Genomic DNA, 22,114 nt, shown 5'->3' with positions numbered 1-22,114 from the left:
TTATGCATCAAGATCATGTCCTGAAATATCCACCCCTTCCCATGTCTACTGCTAGCATCCAAGCCAAGCTGCCAACGTGTTTCACTTAAATGCAACAGATTTTATCTGTTTTTTCTACTTTTCCATTGTCCGCTCCCCGGACCTCTGCAATCCTTTCTCTCTATAACAGCCACAGTGAGCTTTTAATGTAAATCCAACCACATTACTACATTGCTTAAAACCCTCCAGTAAGGACTTGTGGTTTTAGCTTAGAGCTGTAGAGAGCTGGAATGAGAGTCTCTTCCATCCACACAACAAGGACAATCTGGACAAATTGCAAATTAATGGCTTATCTTGAATAAATCAGAGAACTGAAGTTGTAGGGCAATCATGTAACACCAAATCTGCGGAAAGCCAGGTTCCTGCAGGGAGCTATAGGACCTGAACATTTGCTTATCTGGGGCAGGTACCGCTGGACTCCGCATAAGCTGGTAAGAGGATTCAGTCAAATGTTTTTAATGAATTCCTCAAGGCCAAGTTTGGGCTAGTTTAAGGACTTCATCGTCTTGCAGGATTTTCCTCCACAAACCCCACCAGGAATTCATATGGAAGACCGAGGGGATTCCTGATAAAGCGTCATCATGCTGCTGGCTGGTTGGGGGGGGAAAGCAGCCACTGCTGAAACTCTGCTCGACCCATCTTTCCTACTTCCCCGAGGGAAGAAAAGCCTAGCTTTGTTGGGGTAAGAACAACAAAAACAGTTATTTTAAGGCACTGGTGAAAACCCATTGTAGTTGGGGAAGACAGAGCAAGAAGAGAAGCTCTACGTCAGAAGGAAAGGCTTCATATTTTTTGTAGGACAGTAAATACTGAGGTAAGTATTTTTATGCTTGGACGTGAGCATGGCTTTCCTTCTGCTAGGCCTTTAGCTTGGAGGTTTGTGTTAACCTGGTCAGGATGTAAGATTTGTTGTTGCTATGGTTACCCTTAGAACACCACAGGCTTCAAATTCCTCTAGTGATATCTTCTGTCCTACACAAGGTATCTGGCTTTCAGGAAAAAACAAAACAAAACATATATATATATATATATATATATATATATATATATATATATATGAAACATACAAAGAAGCAAGAATAAACACTTTCCCAAGAGACAAAGCGATCTTCAGAACCAGACTCACACATGACATATGTTGAAAAGAATCAGATGAGGAATTTAAAATAATTATGACTAATATGTTAAAGGCTGTAATGGAAAAGGTAGGCAACATTTCAACAGAGAGATGAATATTATAAGAAAGAAACAAATGGAAATGGTAGAAATAAAAATAAAACAAACCTCCAATGACTTTCTATTGTACTTAGAATAAAATCCAAACTCCTACACAACCTTCATGATCAGGCCTTAGCTGACTTCTTTACACCCATCCTTTTTTTTTTTTTTTTGCGGTACGCGGGCCTCTCACTGTTGTGGCCTCTCCCATTGCGGAGCACAGGCTCTGGACGCACAGGCCCAGCGGCCATGGCTCATGGGCCCAGCCGCTCCGCAGCATGTGGGATCCTCCCGGACCGGGGCACGAACCCGTGTCCCCTGCATCGGCAGGCGGACTCTCAACCACTGCGCCGCCAGGGAAGCCCTACCCCCATCTTGTATAGATTTCTCCTTTGGTCACTGTCCAACCATACATATCTCCCCTCAAGGCCTTTACTCTATTGCTTCCTTCTGCTAAGAGTGCTCATTCTATATATTTTTTCACATGGCTATATTCTCATCATTTGTATCTTAGCCCAAGAGGCCTTTCTGAATAAGCTTCTAAAGAAATCCCCTTCCGCTTTATTCCCATCAGTTGTTCTTTGTCCCATTAACTTGTTTTATTTTCTTCATATAACTCATCTCTGAGAAATCATTGATTTCTCTATTCATTGTGGTTTCTGTCCAGTATAGTATAAGCTTCATGAGAGCATGACCTCTTTCACATTTTCCAAGTGAACTTATTTATCTTATTGCTGTATCTCCGGAACCTAGAACAGCACTGGTGCATAGTAATTCCTCAATAAACATTGAATGAATGACCCTCTGTTAGCTGCTACATCCAGAGAGCAACTGAGAGGACATCAGATTCATATCTCATATCTCATGCTCTTTCTCCCTAGAAAGTATTCTCATTGAGTGAACTAATGGTCAGAATCACCTGATATTCAAATATTTAAATAGTAATTTATTTAAATTTAAATATATTTAGGGCTTCCCTGGTGGCACAGTGGTTAAGAATCTGCCTGCCAATGCAGGGGACACGGGTTCCATCCCTGGTCCTGGAAGATCCCACGTGCCACAGAGCAACTAAGCCCGTGCGCTACAACTACTGAGCCTGTGCTCTAGAGCCCATGAGCCACAACTACTGAAGCCCATGCACCTAGAGCCCGTGCTCTGCAACGAGAAGCCACCGCAATGTGCGCCGCAATGAAGAGTAGCCCCCGCTCACCGCAACTAGAGAAAGCCCACGCACAACAACGAAGACCCAACGCAGCCAAAAATAAATTTAAATAATGTATATATATATATTTAAATACATAATATTTATAATTGCTCCATTTTATTATTTTTTTGCCTAATGCATATAGTTTAATTCATGTAAGTTAAGTGAATAATATATGATGACGTTCCACTATAATATCTCTTCTCTTTTAACAACAATCTGTGCCTTAGAAACCCTTTCAAAGTTGCAATTATGCAAGCTATGTAACTGTATCTTAACCTGAAATGATTGGTTTTAATAATTATTCAGATGGTGGGACTTCCCTGGCAGTCCAGTAGTTAAGACTCTGAGCTTCCACTGCAGGGGGCACGGGTTCAATCCCTGGTCGGGAAACTAAGATCCCGCAAGCTGCACAGTGCGGCCAAAAAAAAAATTTATTCAAATGGAGATTTATTCATAAACAGCTGGCCAAACATTAATGATGAATGTAAGCAAATCTAGAAAAAGCAATCCCACTATTTTTTTGATCATAATAGACATGATCCCAGAAGCTTCACTCACATATAAAATGTGCAAGGGTGGGGGACATTGGGAGGGGAACCCAAACATCAACAAAATAACGCACTTTTGTTTTTATATATTATCCTACTGGGTTATACTTCAGCTCACTGGGTATCTTTCTCTTATCTATAAGTTGGTAGGATTGGACCAATGATCTCTATTGTCCATTCTAGTTTCTTAAAATTGCTAAAGAAAATTAAAGAAAAATCTAGAATAAATAGTATTACCAAACTGAGAACCATACTGCAGCCTCTAAACGCACACACGTGCACACACACACACCCTATTACCTTCTAGTGCATTTATTATATGCCTTGTTTCCCCCATATTTTGTGGTGTGTGTGCACCTGTGTGCATTTGTGCTTGCTTATGTGTGGGTGTTTTAGACTCAGCTCAGTTCTTATTAGGTGACAAAAAATCATTCTGATAGTCTGAAACTAGACTTAGATGCCCAGGTCACCATACTTCACTTCTGCATTGCAGACATTCTGCTTTTGATCGTTAGTGGAGTTAAAATAAGAATAGAGAAAAGTGGAGTGATTACTTTTGTGACTACAAGTTACGTTGGTCAAAATTCCCTTTAAGTGGCAATAATTTAAGAACTCAGTTCCGATAAGCATTTGGGTGATTTATTTAAATATATTTTCCTCTGAAGAAAATATGTTAGCTTCTTATTTCAACTAGCTTGAATACAGTTTTAACGTTAAAAACTCTTATGTTTCTAGATTGATAAATACATTCACTCACTAAAACATTTATGGAACACCTACTACATGCCAAGCATTGGTTTCAATTATGAATAATATATCGTTCTGGAGCTCAAGAAACTCTTGAGGCCGAGTGGGGATAGGGCAGCGAGAAAAACGTAACAAACTAGCATAATAATGTGAGTTTGAGAATTTGATAGGGTGATAGAATATTGTATAATAAGAAAAATAAACTATTTTAGGAAAAATGTGTAAGAATCCTAATAGTCCTTTCATTTGTTACTACTCAAGACTTATATAACTTGCTGATAATGTAGAATTTCTTTAAGGGATTGAGAGTCTTATTTTCTGTACTCCATTAATTTACATGCATAATTTACTTTTGTCCTGATTTTGTTTTCCTGTTTTGTTATGTTATTTTTCAAAATTAAATTTCATCTGCCTGTAGTTGAAAGCAGTGGTTCTCAAAGTGTGGTCTGCAGAGCCCCAGGAATCCCCAAGATACTTTCAGAGGGCCTATGAGGTCATAATAATACTAAGACTTTATTTGCATTTTTCTCTGTGTTGCTGTTGCATTGATGGTAAAAAAGCAAAGGTGGGTGAAACTGCTGACTCCTTAACACAAATTAAGGCACTGACACCAAACTGTACTAATAGTTATTATATTCTTCATCTCCACACAGTTGCAAAAAAAAAAAAGCCAGTTTCACTAAAATGTCCTTGAATATGCAGTAAAAATCATTATTATTAAATTTAAAAAAAAATTTATTTATTTTTTTTGGCTGCATTGGGTCTTCGTTTCTGCGCACAGGCTTTCTCTAGTTGCGGTGAGCGGGGGTTACTCTTAGTTGCAGTGTGTGGGCTTCTCATTGTGGTGGCTTCTCTAGCTGTGGAGCACGGGGTCTAGGCACACGGGTTTCAGTAGTTGTGGTGCGGTGGGCTCAGTAGTTGTGGCTTGCGGGCCCTAGAGCGCAGGCTCAGTAGTTGTGGTGAACAGGCTTAGTTGCTCTGAGGCATGTGGGATCTTCCCAGACCAGGGCTCGAACCCGTGTCCCCTGCATTGGCAGGCAGATTCTTAACCACTGCGCCACCAGGGAAGTCCTATTGTTATTAAATTTTGATCCTTGAACACGTGCCTTTTTAATAGTCTGTGTGATGAAATGGGTGTTGTGCTGTATACCAAAGGGTGATGATTGTCTCCAGGAAAAGGACTTGTGGGATTGTTTGTGTTGCAAATCGAATTAACCCCTTTTTTCCGGGAGTACCGTTTTTACTTGCAAGAATGATCGATAGACAAACTGGTGGGTTTCTGATGTGGGTATTTGGCAGACATCTTCTCAAAAATGAATGAAGTGATTCTGGTCCTATAGGAAAATCAGCTGAGAGTATTTATGGCCAATAAAAACTTATTAACTCTCCTTCTTGTTCTTTTTTAACGGGTCAGTGTCTCGTAAGTGTTAAGGAATTTCTGAGGTTCATGGGACCGAAAGACCTTTGGAATTTGTTGAAAGACAACTCAGTTTCTCTGAGAAACAAAGTACTAAGATTAGTATGCTGTTCTGAGCATTTTGTAAATAAATCTAGATGTGATTACTTTCCCAATCCTGCGATTCATAACTAAGTTTTGCAGGCAGTTAAATATATTATGAATTTACTCATTCTGTGGCTTTTCTTAGAGGGATTTCAATTATTAAGGTAACAGAGCTCACATAAGAAGAAATAGCTTGCTTACTAACCTCCATTACCCGTGTCTACTGTTTTACTAAAAGGCCCATAACTGTAACCACAGATGACATTTACACCTACACAAGGATGGTCAAAGTATGAGAATAGGTCTTACAAAAACTGACCGGGCTGAACCGTTGGCAGACATATTAAAAAATAACCACACACATTATATTCGTAAAGTTAATTTTAAAAAGTTTTCTAGTTTAGAACATTTATGATATTAAAATAATATATTTTCTCATTACATAAATAACATACTCATAGAAAGTTTGGACAAGAAAGAAAATTATAAAGAAGAAAATGAAAATCTTACCATCCAACATTAACCACAATTAATAATTTCATGTGTTTTCTGCCAGCCTTTTCCCTAATCAGAGCCAGGCAGACCTGGAAGGGACCTCAGAGATTATCTAGTCCGACCTGCTCATTTTACAGATGAAGAGAATCCATTAAAAGGTTGACTCTATTTCTGGTTTTGTTTCAAGTTGGTTAAGCAAGAACAGTAGAATCATGATAAGACAGCTCATTATGCAGTGCAGATATATTTGGAAAAACCCTGGGTTACATCATGGCCTCCAAGGAGCTGGCCCAAAGAGCCCAGTATGACTCAGCTGGCTTCTAAGGCCTTCCTGCTTTGATCATTGCCTGTGATGATGTGACATTTGGAGCGGCAGCAACCGTTTCATGTGGACTGAGGACAAAAAGCTCACACACTGAAGGTGACAGAGTGGAATGATAGAAACAACATGGGCCCTTAATGACATAATTGAGCTGCCAGACAGACCCTAGGATTGCCTACCGTCAAACCTCTCAGTGAGAAAATTAAATGCTTCTGTTGTTTAAGTTTCTTTAAGTTGGATATTCTGTTACTCATCGCCCCCAAAATCCAAATTCATAAACCCTGTGACCTTGAGCACATACAAATATTAACTCTTCTCTACCTAGGTGTCTTTACTGGTAAAATAGAGATAATATTTATACATTTTTAAACAAAATTATACATACTCTTGTATTTTACGTCTGTCATCCAACATTATATCATGAAACTCTCCTGTATTCTTCACAATTTTTCTAAAAGGCACAATCTTTTATGCCTACAGAGATGTCTGTCATATGTTTTTCTCCAAATGCCCCTATTGCTGAGCATTTACGTTGTTAGCAAATTTTCTCTTCTATTAGGAAAGGTTGCAATGAATCCTCCTTGTACATGAATTTGTGGGAACTAAGATCCCACAAACTGTGTGGTCAAAAAACAACAAACAAACAAACAAAAATCCCCTCAAAACAAAAACAAACAAACAAAACAATGGAAAGTTTTCCTCCCATCCCTGCCCCCTAACCAGGGTTTCTGGGAAAAATTTCCTAATATAGTCTAAGCATATGTGGGGCCCTGGCAGGAAACAGATGGTACAGTCAAATTAATTTAAGGAGAGGGATGATTTACAAAGTGAAGTGGGGTATTGGGAAACCCAAAGGAACAGTGTAACACCCTGGAGCTAGTAACAAGGCCCTTCCAGGACTAAAGGGGCGGGGGTGGCGGTGGGAAATGAACCTGGCGACAAGAAAGCCTGTATGCCCTGCAGGGGAGAGATGCAGGCAGCCTGTGGCAACCCCACAGGGAGGCGCTGGGTGAATAACCCCCTGAGTTCGTTGTTCTCGTGCTGGTGCTCCAGTCTGGGGGAAACCAGAAGGCCAGGGAACCTGCTCCTATCATCCCCTTTGATACTGGGGAAACCGACTTCATGGCAGCATCTCTTGTTTTCAGGGTCACCATACAGAGGACGAGCGCACCGAGTTCCTCAAAGACAGTGTTGCCCTTCTCACCAGGGCATTCCTTACTCCTTTAATGAAGGAAGTGTCCTGTGGGCCCTCCCAGAGAGAAGTCAGGTCGGGTGGTTGTCCAGTCGCACATATTAAACCATTCCTACATTCCCCCTCCCTCATCTTATGACCTCTCTCAGTGCTCTGTCAGGCGGTTCCAGCATCTCTGCGATAGGCCATCTGCCCAAGCTTCCGGGAGCCATTCAGCAATGTATTAAGACCTTACCTTCTCCTTGCCCTTGGAGTTAAACTCCAAGTCATGGGAGAGTGCTCCAGTGATAATAAACTCTTATCCATCTAGCCTTATGATCCACTCCTATGGTTCAGTCCCACTGGTTCCAAGTGCTGTTCCTAGGATTCTTTAGAAAGCAGAGCCCAATTCACTGCTTAAATCTGAATGCTTTACTGAGAGTGGGGTTTGCCTGGGACTGTCCACATTTTAGCACTGATTGTCCCACACATGATGTTCCCTTAGTCCTAGGCAAACCTGGATAATCTGTCGCCCTAAATGAAAAGTGCAATCCCAGGGCAGCAAAAATGAGGGCAAAGGGCATGCAAGGCAAGGAAGCAAGGAAAGCAAATACAAGGTCATATATTAACAAGCTGGCTAGACCTTCAAGAGAAAAATGTAGCTGATTGCTTGGTCATGTGACTTATCTCCAGACACTCTGCTCTGAGCCACTGCTCCTGGGAGGAGGAAGGTGTCTGTCAGTTTCTTCCTGTCTCATATCACTCACTGGTCAGAGTTCACCATATGGAGTGTTAAACCCTCTGCAGCTCTGGGCCCTGTCACCTGGCTTTTCTGAGTGGCTCTGGGGAATCCACATTGCAACACTTCCTGCTGCAGTACTTCTTCTGAGTCCGAGAGGGGTGGGAGAAACCATACATAGCCTCTGTGGTTCTGGTTAGGTCAGGCCTCTGGGGACCGGAGCTCTATGTCTCCCACAGCAGTGGGTACAATGGAAGCCAAAACCTGGCCCTCACCCTCGGACTGCTAAAAGAGCTGGCAGTGGTAGGAAGTGAGGCAGGTGAGGACCTGGAAGCCAGGTGTTGGTGCAGCAAATCCTGGGAGATGTATAGACAGGGAACAATACAATACAGTAGATATATGTTCATTGGTGGAATTGTCAATGTGTGTTAACATTTTTTTCATTGAGGTATAATTTGACATATAACATTAGTTTCAGGTGTACAATGATTCAATATGTGCAGATACTGTGAAATGATCACCACAATAAGTCTAGTTAACATCCATCGCCGTATTTCATTACAGAAGTTTCTTTCTTGGGACTTCCCTGGCGGTCCAGTGGTTGGGAGTCCGAGCTTCCACTACAGGGGCCGTGGGTTTGATCCCTGGTCGGGGAACTAAGATCCCACATGCTGCGTGGCCAAAAACAAACAAACAACAACAAAAAAGTTTTTTTCTTGTGATGAGAACTTTTAAGATCTACTCTCTTAGCAACGTTCAAATACAATACAGTATTATTAACTATAGTCACCATACTGTACATTACATCTCCAGGACTTATTTATAATTGCAGGGTGGTACCATTTGACTACTTTTACCCATTTCATCCACCTCCATCTCTGTTCTCTGTATCTATGAATACCTTTTTGTTTTAGTTTCCACATATAAGTGAGATCGTACAGTATTTGTCTTTCTCTGACTTATTGCACTTAGCATAATGCCCTCGAGGTCCATCCATGTTGTTTCAGATAGCAGGATTTCCTTCTTTTTTTATGACTGAATAAAATTCCATGTCATATATTTATATGTATATCTGTATAGATCACAATTTCTTTATCCATTCATCCATTGATGGACACTTAGGTTTTTTCCACCTCTTGGCTATTGTAAATGATGGTGCAATGAACATGCGGATGCAGATAACTTTTTGAGTTAGTGTTTTTATTTCCTTCAGATAAATACCCAGACGTGAAATTGCTGGATCACGTGGGTCATGTGTTAATATTTTGAACTGGTGTGAAGGTGGCATAAGATAGTGGTTGATGCTTGCACTCTGGAGTCAGACTTGGATTTGAATCCCAGCTCTGCTACTTACCAGCAGTATCATGTTGGGCAAGTGAGTTCACCTCCTATGTAAAATGGAGCTCACAATAGTGCCTTTCTCATATGTTTGTAATGAAGAGTAAAGACAATAAGGTCTATAATATGATTACAAGACTTCTTGACACAAAATATTTAGCAAGTGTTGGTGATTGTTACTGTTTATTGGTGCTAGTACTTCCTAAAGGTACATTACATACCTGCTTACCAAGGCAAAATTTCATTCCGTTTTCCTTTCATTTCGTTTAGTAAGACTAATAATAATAACCACCACCACTTTCTGAATTTTAACTATGTATCAGGAGCTACGCATTCAGCATTCAAGTCCACATGACACTCTGAGGAAGGTGTTTTCATTTTCCAAAGAGTAACCCAAGGTTTAGAGAGCTTATGCAACTTACCCACATCTCCAAGACTGTAAGTAGCTAAAAGGATTTTTTTTAACTTTATTTGCATTCTATACCTGTCAAGGTCCCTGTAAAAACCAGATGGCACATTGAAACTGGATAATTAAGTAATAACCAATATCTTGCCCACCTATATTTTTTGGTTAGATCAGGGTTTATGGAAACCAACAAAGACGGTGCAGGACCCTAGACTTACCAACAGCTGAAAGCTGTAATCACTCCTAGTCCTTAAGAAGAAGGTAGCTGGAGAAAGAGACTGACATATCCACAGGACAGGCTACCTTGTGTACCTGATTACTGGGCCCACCTCTGACAGAAATGACCTCTGGTGGGCATTTATGGGGATATAAATATTTTCACACTTTCTTTCCTTTCTGAGAAATCCATCTGTGTATCTGTCCTCTGTCTTCCTTATCATCAGTTTTTTAATCATATTTTTTCTAAGTCTCTGAACATCCAAACAACTTAGTAGATAATCACCTTGATTTAGTGTAGATCCTTATCTTAGGTTCTCTCTTCTGTTAAAGGAAGTGGACAGCCAGATTTAGAACCTGAAGTTGGGCCCTCTGGGTGGATTCCCCTTCACCAATGTCTTTCAAGGCCACCCATGTGTAGGTGGCTATTGACTTCTAGCTGGTGCTAGCATGCTATGCAGATTCATCTGTACATCAGGCCTGAGGTTTTTAACCTCTTCCATTATCTGGTCAGAGGGAACTTCCTATGAGATTGTAAGTGTAGATTAAAGGCAACACGGCAAAGCAATAGGAGCAGGTCCCATGGGAGTGTGAGCCACCAGCTTGAGCAGTTTATTTGTGTCTCTTTTGGACTCCATTGGGTCCAGTCTTGTATATATCATTTCTATTTTACAAAGGAATGCTGCAGTCCAGTTGTATGATAATGTGCATAAGATGATACCCAGTTCATGGTGGGCAGTTACTTTGGTCAGGCATTCAATTTCTACCAGGGCCTAACAGCAAGCCAGATACTGCTTTTCAGATGGAGAATTGTTGGTAAAAGATTCTCCCAATGAGACCTGCATGGTTCTACTGTCTGCCCCCAGATACTTCTGATACCAGGCTGTTGAGAGATAAGGCCCCAGTGGCAGGACAACTAGCACTATAGCCTGGACCTACCACAGAGTCTTATCTTGCTCCAGGTCCTACTCAGTAGGTTCAAGAAGCATGAACAAATGTAGTCTGTGTTGGCCTGGAAACGATTGTACCTCTTTGATTGTGATAAGCTGTGTAACGAGAAGCAGCTTATCTCATTTAGAGGTGATTTCCCAACAGGCTCCAGACCAGTGGACCCCTAGAAACTTGACGGCAGCAAATCCCTGAGTCTTCTTGCTGTTGATCTCTCACCCTCTGGCATGCATATATCTTACTTACTAACTTATTATGTCTGCTTTCTCTTTACTGGGTCCAGTTACCATGTCATAATTATACTACTACAATGAGTGTGCTACTTTGTGAGAAATCCTAATGATCAAGGACTATTATGGCAGAGAACAAGAGAGCTGACATACGCTGAGGATACTCAGGTATACTGCTGTCCCTGCATGTGAAGGCAAATGGCTTCTGATTATCTTTGCTGATAGGGAGAGGTTAAACAATTTTGTTGTCAGTAGCTATAGACCAGGTACCCGAGGTTCTGTTTATTTGGCCAGATAAAGGCACTATATCCAGAACCGCAGCTGTGATGGGAATTATCATCTGATTGGAAGAGAGTCTATAGTGTCTGCCTCCTCTAGCAAGGTGGGGTTCAGGGAGATTTTGGGTTCAAAATGATCAGTTTTCTCTGTGTCTGTCCAAATATCCCTATTATATTTCTCAGGACCCCACTTAGTAGCTGTGAGATTGGTCCTCAACTGTATGTGCCCTGCAACTTCAGGAGATGACCAGCTACTTCAGCGGCCTTCAAGGCTTTTTTATTTTGCACCTGTGCCCTGAGTTGAAAACCAAGCTTCCAATTCCCCTCTTCCACATACTCTTTCTAGGATAATTAAAAATATCAGCTGAGCCCACGATCTTTATAATCACTGTCATTGTCGCATGGTGGTCAAACTCCACAGCCATCTGATCTCACAAAATCTTGCGCTACACTTGCACTGTGTGATAATTTGAATTATTGTGATGTTACTGAATCCATAGGATTACCAGTATCCCAAGGAATTTATCTTTTCACTCCTCGAATTTGTGCTCCATTGTGTCCCAGAATTACAATTTAATGTTTTGTGTCTTGGGGTCAATTCTGGCATCAATTACTATATCGTTCAGGGTCCCAGTGTGGATCAAACGGCACATTCAAACCGAATAATTTAGGTGAGTTAAATAAAGGGACCATTTACGAAGATGTGTGCAAGGTTTAGAGAAAGGATGGGGTGTAATACTCCAGGGCTAGCAACACCATGAACGAGAAAAGGGAAGGGAGAGTTACCAGAACCAGGAAAGGACCGCTAGACAGAACCTATGGCCTTTGATAGGATATGGGCAATCCACAGTCCAGCAGGGAAGGAGTAAATACCCTGTCCTCACTCTTCTCCTACCTTTTGATCTCCTGTTAATGCTCCCATTGACCAGTCTTACGCCAAGTTCAGCCTTGGCGGCATGGAACGGAATATTGAAAGGTGGAGAATAGATTGGAGGATCAAATGAAAATACCCAGTGCAACTGTAAATCCTGTGCTTCTCATCCCTGTGTTCAAAGATGCTAGCCCGAACCTACTGTTTGTAATACCTGTAGAAATAAGAAATCTAGAATTTCACTAATATTTTGTCTTATCACTCCAGGACTTCACTATTCCTCTTGAGATTAGGGAACTCAATTCTGTGGAGGTATCCACTGACCAGCCTACAGACGACAGTCACCACAAAGAGTTTCAAGGTTGATGGTACTTCGTTTACTAATTTTTAAGGCCTATGTATTTCCTACATTTTGATATATTAAAAATATCTAAGTAAGGAAATTATATTAAGAACACAAGTGCCAACATAGCCATTTATTCATTTTATGACTGTTCAATCACTTACTTAATACTTATTGAACTGACTATTGCTAACAAACAAATAATCAAAACAAAGTTTATGAATTCCACATTCTAGTCGGGGAGTCTGACACAGAGAGGAAGGCAGAGGCTTGATTATACAGTAAGGAATTTGTACTTCATTTGTGGCGCACTACAAAGTCATTGGAGGATTTAAGCAAGGTAGTAATATGATCTCATTTGTGCTGAATGTTTTTTTAAAAATTTTTATATTTTAAAAATATTTATTTATTTTACTCATTTATTTGGCTGGGCCAGGTCTTAGTTGTGGCATGTGGGATCTAGTTCCCTGACCAGGGATCGAACCCAGGCCCCCTGCATTGGGGGCACGGAGTGTTAGCCACTGGACCACCAGGGAACCCCATGCTGAATGTTTTAAACTGATCATTTTGGCTGCTGTCTAGAGAATAGACTATGGCAGAGAAAGGGTAGAAACAGGATCCATTTAAAGTCCACTGTAGTAGCTTAGAAAAGAATTGATGGTGTTTTGAACTAATTTGTTAAAAGAGGAGGCGGAGAGAAGAGGATGCACACTTATTTTGGGCATAGAACTAACACAATTTGCTAATGGAGTGTACTTAAAGGGAGAGAAAGGGAAAAATTGAGGACAACTTCTATTCTTTTGTCTGGCCAACTGGATGGTTGGAGATGCCAGTAACTGATACTAGGAAAGCTGTGGGAAGGGAATGTTAGGAGTCCAGGGAGGGGCATCAAGAGTCCTATTTTGAACACGGTGAGTCTGATATCCATGTGGAGATGTCTAGTGGTAGCCGGCTATAGGAACCTCGCATTCAGAAAGGGCAGGGTTGGAGATATAAATATGGGAGCCGTGAGCATACAGATGACATTTAAAGCTATAGGACAGGATGAGTTATGCAGAGAAATAGTGTAAAAGAGGGGAGAAGACCCAGAAGCTCAATCTTTTAGAAAGTGGGGAAGGAGTGGCAGAGTCAGAAAGGAGACTGAAAGGGACAAGAGTGGTAGCCTAGGGGAGTTTGGTGTCCTAGAAGTGGGTTCAGGAGATTGGAGCCGACAGAAATCCAATTGGAATTTAAAGATACTTAGGAGAAAGGAAGTAGAGACAGTGAGTGTATACACAACACTTTCAATGAATTTTAGCTGGAACAGGACAGAGGAGTGGAGCTATAAATCATTTCATCTCTTTTTTTCTCGAAAAACACAATATTGAAAGATGATCCAGTGGTTAGGACTCAGCGCTCTCACTGCTGAGGGCCCGGGTTCAATCCCTGGTTGGGGAACTAAGATCCCACAAGCCCTGTGGAGTGACCAAAAAAAAAAAAAAAAAAAGGATGATGCATTTTATCACATTTAGCTTTTGCTACAAATCAAATCACCCCAAAATTAGTGGCTTAAAGGATAATTTTAAGGGACTTCCCTAGTGGTGCAGTGGTTAAGAATCCGTCTGCTAATGCAGGGAACATGGGTTCGAGCCCTGGTCCGGGAAGACCCCACATGCTGTGGAGCAACTAAGCCCATGCGCCACAACTACTGAGCCTGCGCTCTAGAGCCTGTGACCCACAACTACTGAGCCTGCGTGCCACAACTACTGTGCTCCGCAACAAGAGAAGCCACCACAATGAGAAGCTCAATCACCACAATGAAGAGTAGCCCCCTCTCGCCGCAACTAGAGAAAGCCCGCGTGCAGCAACGATGACCCAACACAGCCAAAAATAAATAAACTAATTAATGAAAAAATGCTTAAAAAAAGATAATTTTAAAAAGGATAAATATTTATAACATTATTTGGCAGGCAGTTCTTCTGGTCTGGGTAAGCTTGGCGGGGGTTGGCTTACCCCGATGGCCTCGTTTACGTGTCTGGTTGTTGGCTCTATGTCAGGTAAGGAAGAGGATGACTTGGCCACGTGTCCCGCATCATCCAGCAGGTTAGCCTGGGCTCATTCACATGCTCGTGATTATAGAGCTACTAAGAGCAACACACAAGCACTTTTCAAGTCTTTGCTTCTGTTACATTTGCTATTATTGTTCTATTAACCAAAGCAAGTCACACAGGCAAGCCAAGAGTCAGCATGGGAGGGAAGTGCTCAAGGACATGATGAGAGAGAGGAAATTATTGCACTTCTTTTTGCAAATAGTTTTCCACAACTATTAATGTATTTTTAATTATGTGAATTCATCCTCCAAGTTGCTCATGTTAGAAATCTCCAAGTTACTTTCTACTTCTCTTTTTCTCTCCTAGTGTAAAATGGGAATTATTTAATTTACTAAGTAAAAACGTCCTTTGTGGAAAATCATTTTCTCTCAGTACTTTAATAATCTAAATATTAATATAAACTTTGATCACAGATCCCTTACTGTTTCAATTAATTATATTCAGAAGCTAGAGAGAAATAACATAATTGGCAGACTAAAATATGAAATTTATTTAAATTCCTTATAACAAAATGTGGCTTAATAACCCAGTAACACATTTCCTTTTATTTGTTTTCTTACAAATATGCAAAGAGGTAATCACCAGTAAGTGGTAATATTTAAACACTTGGAAAAAATATTAAGTGGTACTCCTGTCTTAGGTGATTGTGTATATGCTTCTTATCTGAAGTTAGCAGCAAGTGAAATGAAATAGCTTTCCAAATGACTGCATTGTCAATCCACCTCCTTTCAGTTAATTGACTGATCCCCGTCACTGCTGCCGCCCAAGGGGTCACTTGCACTGGCGAGGAGTATGACAATCCCATACAGCATCAAAGCTCCCTACAACCATGGGTTGGTGCAATCCAATAAGGGGCCTTTTAGACAACACTGAACAGGGATACTTTCCTGCCAGGAGAGGCAGAATGTGATATAAGCACAGCACTGCAGAGACACACACTGTTGGTCTGCACTCAAATTAGCTTTGTAACAATTCTGGGCCTCAGTTTATTCATCTGGGAAATAGGACATTGAGGACTTCCCTGGCAGTCCGGTGGTTAAGACTTCGGGCTTCCGCTGCAAGGGGTGCGGGTTCGACTCGTGGTCGGGGAACTAAGATCCCACAAGCCTCCGCGTGCAGCCAGAAAAAACAAAAAAAACAAAACAACCCAGGAGATTGCCTTTAAGGTCTTATCTCAATCTGTGGCTCTGGGTCCATGTGAGCTCTGCCGGTACCATAGAATCCACGCTCTGTCGACCATAGAAATGGAGGAGGGGCCCTGAACATCCCCAATTCTAGTTAAAACAGGAGGCAAGAGCAATCATAACCGGCATCTAGTAACAAGTTTACCATTCTGCAGACACAAATCCAGAGTTCAAGGACACAAGTGTAATAGCAGGGTAGGAATCCAAAGCTTCACGTACACCAAAAGGTTACAAACATCTGTGACTGGTGTTGGTTCCAAAATTGAGCGTTGATTGTTTTTTCCTGTGCAGCATCCCCTTGAGGTTAAAATGACCACTCCCCTGCTTTCTGAACTCCTTCCGGCTGACGGGATCAGGAGGGCGCCTGCGCCACATTTCCAGGTGGAGCCAGTCCTCAGCGTGATGCGCACATGCACGTGGACACACACAGGTGCAAACGGTGAAGCCGGCTTTCTGGGGCTCAGGCGCCGCGGACGCTTGCTTGTCTGGCTCATCGCTCGCGCTCCTTCCTGTTTCTGACCGGCGTTGGGACATCACCTGTCGCTGTCCCAACCCCCGTTGGCACCCACTCCAGTCAAGCCCCTCAACCCGAGAGTAAATTCCTCATCTCCAGGTAAATTCCACATCCCCTTGTATTTACCTCCCTCGCGTCTCTTTTTCTCCGTACTCCTCTGGGCTCTGTGTTCAGTAAACACTTGGTCAATCTAGCGCTGCGTTAGAGATTTTACAGTAGACCTGGGAGTTCCAAGTCTCACAGCCTTTAGAGCTGAGTCCTGAACTTTGACCTAGAATATTCCTGTCCTTTCCTTCCTCCCTCCCTGCCTACCAATCTTAAAAACACATACATATATTTATTTATTTATGTAGGTATTACTGAATCACTTTGTTGTAGACCTGAAACTAACACAACACTGTAAATCAACTATATTTCAATAAAAATTTTAAGAAAAATAAAAACAAGATTAGGAAAAGAAAAATAGACAAAATATAGCCATTTAAAAATTATTATAATCTACTAACTTGAATTTAAGGAGAGCATATTGGTTTGACTAGAAAATGATACTGGAATTACTTGAATATACACTTGCTTGAATGATTGCAAAAAAGTTCTTAACAAAGCAAATTATTGGTTAAAGGTAAATTAAAATTTTTGTCCCTTGTAGTTTTCATTTATTTATAATAAATCATGCTTATTTGGAAAAAAAACCCAGCACATAGAGCAAAGAGCCCTTTAGTTCTCTAACTTCCAGATTTTTTTCCCTGGCCTCACAGGAACTCTATGGTATAGTTGTTTCCAATTAGTGTTCCAGACTCCTCTTCATGTGAACAGCTAAACAAGAGCTGCGGCTCTCCTGGGGTAAGGGGACCCTGTCAGGAGTACTTCAAGCTGCAAGTAGCATAAAACCTGTCTTACAGAGGCTTAAATAAAAATGGGGCTAATTTTTCTCTCAGAAAGTCTGAATGAAGGTGGCTGCTGGCATTGATCAAGCAGCTCAAGGACTTCGGAGCCAGCATCTCTATAATCATCTGAGCTTTTCCTCATGTTTGACTTCTTAAGTCTTTCCCCCGCAGCTTTATTGAGATATAATTGACATATAGTGTTGTGGAAGTTGAAGGTGTTCAACATGATGATTTGATACACATAAATTGTGAAATGATTACCACAGTATGGTTAGTTCACTTTACCTAATTACCATTTCCTTTTTTTTGTGCTGAGAACATTTAAGATCTACTCTTTTAGCAATTTTCAAGTATATAGGACTGTGTTGTCAACTATAGTCACCATGCTGTTTATTAGTTCCCCAGAACTTATTCATTTTATAACTGGAAGTTTGTACACTTTGACTGATATCGCCCCATTTCCTTCACCCTCAGCCCCTGGCAATCAGCATACTACTCTCTGCTTTTATGAGTCCAACTTTTTTAGATTTCACATATAAGTGAAATCTTACAGTGTTTGTGTTTCTCTAATTTCATTTAGCATAATGCCCTGGAGATCCGTCCATGTTGTTGCAAATAGCAGAATTTCCTTCTTTCTCATGGCTGAATAATATTCCATTGTGTGTGTGTGTGTGTGTGTGTGTGTGTGTGTGTGTATGCTATAGTTTCTTCATTCATCTGTAGAATGACAGGTTGTTTTCATATCTTGGCTATTGTAAATAATGCTGCATTGAACATAAGAGTGCAGATATCTCTTCAAGACCCTGATTTCATTTTCTTTGGATATATACTCATAAGTGAGATATCTAGATCATATGGTAGTTCTATTTTTAATTTTTTGGGGACCCTCCATACTGTTTTCCATAGTGGCTGGACCAACTTACATTCCCACCTACAGTGTACAAGGGTTCCTTTTTCTCCACATCCTTGTCAACAGTTGTTGTTTCTTGCCTTTTTTATAATTGCCATTATAACAGGTAGGGGGTGATGTGATTTTGAGTTGCATTTCTCTGATAACTAGTGATGTTGGGTATCTTTTCATGTATCTGTTGGCCATTGTATGTCTTTGTAAAAATGTCTATTCAGTGCCTCTGCCCATTTTTAAAGTAGATTGTTTTTTCTTACTGAGTTGTATGAATTCCTTATATAGTTTGGATATTAACCCCTTATCAGATATATGGTTTGCACATATTTTCTCCCATTCAGTAGGTTGCCTTTTCATTTTGTTGATTGTGGTCCTATTATTTTTGCTTTTGGTGTCATATCAAAAAATTGTTGCCAAGACCAATATCAAGGAGTTTTTTTCTCCGTTTTTTATTCTAGGAGTTTTATGCTTTTGGCTGCTGTGTTTAAGTCTTTAATCCTTTTCAGGTTAACTTTTGTGAGTGTTGTAAATAGGGGTCCAGTTTCATTCTTTTTGTGCTACTATCCCATTTTTCCAACACCATTTATTGAAGAGACTATCCTTTCCCCATTGAGTGTTCTTGGCTCCCTTGTCAAATATTAATTGACCATATATGCTTGGCTTGATTTCTGGGCTCTTGATTCTGTTTCATTGGTCTATTTGTCTATTTTTTCAGCCAGTACCATCCTTTTTTGATTATCATAGCTTTGTAATATAGTTTTAAATCAGGACGTGTGATGCCTCTAATTTTGTTCTTCTTTCTCGGGATTGTTTTGGCTATTCAGGATCTTTTGGGGTTCCATACAAGTTTTAAGATTGTTTTTTCCATTTCTGTGAAAAATGCCATTAGAATTTTGATAAAGATTGCATTGAACTTATAGATGGTTTTGGGTAATATGGATATTTTAGCAGTATTAATTCTTTCGGTCCATGAACATGGAATATTTTTCCTTTTTATTTGTGTCTTCTTCAATTTCTTTCATTAAAGTCTTATAGTTTTCAATATATAAATCTTTCATGTCCTTGGTTAAATTTATTCCTAAGTATTTTATTGTTTTTGATGCTATTGTGGATGGGATTGTGTTCTTTATTTCTTTTTCAGATATTTCTTTATGTATTGGTATGCAACTGACTTCTGTATGTTGATTTTGTAATCTGGAACTTTACTGAATTAGTTCATTAGTTCTTATAATTTTTTGGTGGAGTCTAGGATTTTTTTTATTTATGATCATATCATCTGGAAACAGAGACAATTTTACTTCTTCCTTTCTGACGTGGATGCCTTTTATCTCTTCTTCTTTCCTAATTGCTCTGGCTAGGACTTCCAGTATTATGTTGAATAGGAGAGGTGAGAATGGGCACCCTTGTCTTGTTCCTGATTTTAGAGGAAAAGCTTTCAACCTTTCACTGTTGAGTTATGATGTTAGCTGTGGGTTTGTCATACATGGCCTTTATTATATTTAGGTATATTCCTTCTATACCCAATTTATTGAGCATTTTTATCATAAAAGGATGCTGTATTTTATCAAATGCTTTTTTGCATCTATTGAGATCATCCTATGAATTTTATCTTTCATTTTATTAATGTAGTATATCATATTTATTGATTTGTACATGTTGAATCATCCTTGCAACCCATGGATAAATCCCAGTTGGTCATTTTGTATGATCCTTTTAATGTACTGTTGAATTTGGTTTGCTAATATTTTGTTGAGAATTTTTACATCTGTATTCGTTAGATATTGGTCTATAGTTTTCTTGTAGTGTCCTTATCTGGCTTTGGTTTCGTGGTAATGCTGGCCTTGTAAAATGCGTTTGGGGGCGTAACCTCCTCTTCATTTTTTTGTTAAGTGTTTGAGAAGTATTGGCATTAATTCTTCTTTAAGCGTTTGGTAGAATTCACCAGGGAAGCCATCTGATCCTGGGCTTTTCTTTGTTGGGAGATTTTTGATTACTGATTCAGTGTTCTCACTTGTTATTGGTCTGTTCAGATTTTCTATTTCTTCATGATTCAGTCTTGGTAGGATGTATGTTTCTAGGAATCTATCCATTTCTTCTAGGTTATCCATTTTGTTGGCATGTAATTGTTTGTAATAGTCTCTTATGATCTTTCATACTTCTGTGGTATCAGTTGTAATGTCTCTTCTTTCATTTCTGATGTTATTTATTTGAATATTCTGTCTTTTTTTCTTAGTCCAGTTGATCATTTCTATCGTCTTTCTGGTGTCTATTTTGTTTATTTCTGCTCTGATCTTTGTTATTTCCTTCCTTCTACAAACTTTGGGCTTAGTTTGTTCTTTTTCTCTAGCTCCTTGGGGTGAAATTTAGATTATTTAAGAACTTTCTTTTTTCTTAAAGGAGGCATTTATCATTATAAGTTTCCCTCTTAGAACTGCTTTTGCTGCAGCCCATAAGTTTTGGTATGTTGTATTTCCATTTGTTTCAAGTTATTTTCTGATTTTCTCTTTGACCCATTGTTTGTTTAGGAGTATGTTAATTTCCACATATTTGTGAATTTTCCAGTTTTCTTCTTATTATTGATTTTTAGTTTCATACTATTGTGATCAGAAAAGATCCTTGATATGATTTCAATCTTCTTAAATTTGCTGAGACTTGTTTTGTAACCTAACAAGTGATTTATCCCAGAAAATGTTCGGTGTGCACTTGAGAAGAATGTATATTCTGATACTGTTGGATGGAATGGTCTGTATATGTCTGTTAGGTCAATTTGATCTAAAGTATAGTTTCAGTCCAGTATTACCTTATTGATTACCTTACCTTATTGATTTTCTGTGTGGATGATCTATCCCTTGTTGAGAGTGGGGTGTTGAAATCCCCTACTATTATTGTATTTTTGTCTACTTCTCCCTTCAGATCTATTAATATTTGCTTAATGTATTTAGGTGCTCTGATGTTGGGTTCATATATATTTACGATTGTTATGTCCTCTTAATGAATTGACCCCTTTGTCATTATATAATGACTTTCTTTGTCTCTTGTTACTGTTTTTGGCTTAAAGCCTATTTTGTGTGGTGTAAGTATAGCTACTCCTGCTCTCTTTTGGTTTACACTTGCATGGGATATCTTTTTTCATCCCTTCACTTTGAGCCCATATGTGTCCTTAAAGCTGAAGTGAGTTTCTTGTAGGCAGTTTACAGTTGTGTCTTTTTTTTTAATAAATCCATCCAGACACTCTGTGCCTTTTGATTGAATAACTTAAAGCATTTACCTTTATATTAATTATTGATAAGTGAGGACTTACTAATGCCATCTTATTAATTGTTTTGATTCTTCATCAGGTAAATCACAGATCTCCTTGTTTTGGGGGTTGGTTACTGAACGATTATTGAGATCCTTTGGTGGTGTCATGTTTCCTTAATTTTTCATGCTCCTTGAAGTCTGACATTGCTATCTTCCCATTTGAAGCAGCAGTCACCTCCTCCAGTCTTTACTAACTGCCTTAAGGAGAGATATACCTCTTGTCAGCCCTGCTAGGGATTCTGAGGCTTTCCCAGACCTTCTATGGATACACCCACTCCATGATTCTTGCTCCCTCTTGTGGCAAAATTCTTAAGCTTGTATGCCCTCTATCCCTCTGCAATGCAGCGAGCCAAGTGCTGACAGCCTTCCTTTCGCTTTTCCAGGGGCGGAGCTAAAGGTCAAGTTTGTGGTCGCTTCTGGCCTGCAAATTTGGGCAGGCTTTCTGCACACGCTCAGTAGCCATCTGCCAAAGCTTGATCTTGCTAATTGGGAGCATCCAGAGGGAGCTGGGCACAGGAGGGGGTGCGTGTGGGTGAGGCACAGAGCACTAGGTGTACCCATGGGCCCTTTGGGTGGATCTGCACATGTGGTGTTCCCAACTGCTCGTGGATGGGCTTC

At 40.1% G+C, this 22,114-nt stretch overlaps 1 long non-coding RNA gene across 1 annotated transcript in view; it reads left to right on the top strand.

Moving 5' to 3' along the window:
• Positions 1 to 16,270: 16,270 nt before the first annotated feature.
• Positions 16,271 to 22,114, top strand: part of LOC141277634 (uncharacterized) — a 204,620-nt gene continuing 198,776 nt past the window's right edge. Inside the window, exon 1 of the long non-coding RNA XR_012329368.1 lies at positions 16,271 to 16,504. This is a non-coding gene — a long non-coding RNA (uncharacterized lncRNA). The remainder of the gene's footprint in view (positions 16,505 to 22,114) is intronic.

This window comes from Tursiops truncatus, chromosome X (genome assembly GCF_011762595.2).
Source record: "Tursiops truncatus isolate mTurTru1 chromosome X, mTurTru1.mat.Y, whole genome shotgun sequence".
Taxonomy (NCBI): domain Eukaryota; kingdom Metazoa; phylum Chordata; class Mammalia; order Artiodactyla; family Delphinidae; genus Tursiops; species Tursiops truncatus.
This window is presented reverse-complemented; position numbering and strand designations above follow the sequence as displayed.